Consider the following 2,147-nt stretch of genomic DNA (forward strand, 5'->3'; position numbering starts at 1 on the left):
GGATCTCTCATTCAAATAGAGGGGAACAACCTGTGACCCTTGTCTTTATACATTGGCACGTTATGGACTCAAGGCCATAGGGTGGACTAGGTGTCAATGTAGAAGCTCTCAAAGGGCATTTGGGCCATTGAAGGACACCTACATATTCACCATTGGAGCCTTATGGCCCTGGGGCCATAGAATCTCTCATTGAAATAGGGGGCAACAACTTGGTGTCCTTGAGCTTATACACTCGCACCATGTAGCCCTAGGGCCCTAGGATCTCTCATTGGAATAGAGGGAAACAACCTAGTGCCCTTGAGCTTATAAATTGGTACCCTATGGCCCTAAAGCCATAGGATCTCATATCATACTAGAGAGGAACCTATGGTGTTAACGCTAGAGGATGGCCTACAGGTCAAAGAGCATTGGGTCATTCAAGGGCACCAACATATGCACTACAGTAGCCCTATGGCCCTAGGACCATAGGATCTCTATTTGCAATAAAGAGCAACCTATGGCCCTTGAGCTTATGCATCGAGGTACTATTTAATAGCGATTGATATGTACTATTTAAAACTATGAAGGGGTCACAACCAAGCGAATAGAGGCCCCAGAAAATGCTATATCTTTGAGGGGTCTCTGGGGCCTCTATTCGCTTGGTTCTAACCTCATGAGGTTGAGGGCACCCTATGGCCCTAGGGCAAAAGGTTGGTTTAGGTGTCAATATAGAAGCTCTCAAAGAGCATTTGAACCACTGAAGGATACCTACATATGCACCATTGGAGTCCTATGGCCCTTGGTTCATGGGGTCTCTAATTGGAATAGAGAGCAACCTTTGGCCCTTGAGATACATTGGAACTCTGTGGCCTTAGAGCCATAGGATCTCTCATTGAAATAGAGGGGAACAACCTATGACTCTTGTCCTTCTACATTGTCACCTTATGGACCTAAGGCCATAGGGTGGACTAGGTGTCAATTTAGAAGCTCTCAAAGGGAATTTGGGCCATTGAAGGGCACCTACATATGCACCATTGGAGCACTATGGCCCTGAAGCCATAGAATCTCTCATTGAAATAGGGAACAACAACTTGGTGCCCTTGAGCTTGTACACTGGCACCCTGTGGCCCTAGGGCCATAGGATCTCTCATTGAAATAGAGTGCAACAACCTAGTGCCCTTGAGATTACACATTGGTACCCTATGGCCCTAAGGCCATAGGATCTCACATCATACTAGAGAGCAACCTATGGTCTTAAGGCTAGAGGATGGTCTACGCGTCAAAGAGAATTTGGGTTATTCAAGGTCACCAACATATGCATTATAGTATCCCTATGGCCCTAGGACCATAAGATCTCTATTTGCAATAGAGAAGAACCTATGGCCCTTGAGCTTATGCATTGAGGTACTATTTAATAGCGATTGATAGGTACTATTTAAGACTATGAAGGGGTCAGAACCAAACATATAGAGGCCTCACAAACCTTGTTCGGCGCCTCTATTCGCTTGAATCTGATCTCATGAGGCCATGGGCTTCAAAGTGCTATATCTTTCAAAACATAGCATTTTGAAGCCTAGGTTCTCATGAGGTTAGAACCAAGCGAATAGAATCCCTTGAGGGGTCTCTAGGGCCTCTATTCGCTTGGTTTTGACCTCATGAGGCCCTAGGCTTAAAAATGCCATATCTTGAGCTAAAGACGTCAGATTTCAGTGTTTTAAAGTGCTATTCTACAATTTTTGGACGTTTTGGATGCATCCATGGTATTCTTTTTGTATTTTGAAAACATCTCTTATGTGTTTTCTCTCATCACACATCACATCACTCATTAAGACTCACATACATGGATTTTTGTGTATATTAAGTTGGGCTCTCGAAAAGCAACTTGTACAAGCATGCATTTAAGTGATCGAGCAAACTTTTACATATGTACTATGAGAAATAGAATTCCAAAAAACTACTTTTGTATTTTCTAGCATTACCTCTCTCTATGCTAAGTTGACATCTCTTACAGGATCCAAAATTGAGTCCAAGTTTCTCATAATGAGGATCTTTCATTGGAATAGAGGGAAACAACCTATGGCCCTTGACTTTATACATTGGCACCTTATGGCCCCAAGTCCATAGGATCACACATCATACTAAGGGCACTCTATGGCCCTAGGGCCATA

This window comes from Adiantum capillus-veneris, chromosome 8 (genome assembly GCF_014529385.1).
Source record: "Adiantum capillus-veneris isolate H3 chromosome 8, ASM1452938v2, whole genome shotgun sequence".
NCBI lineage: Eukaryota > Viridiplantae > Streptophyta > Polypodiopsida > Polypodiales > Pteridaceae > Adiantum > Adiantum capillus-veneris.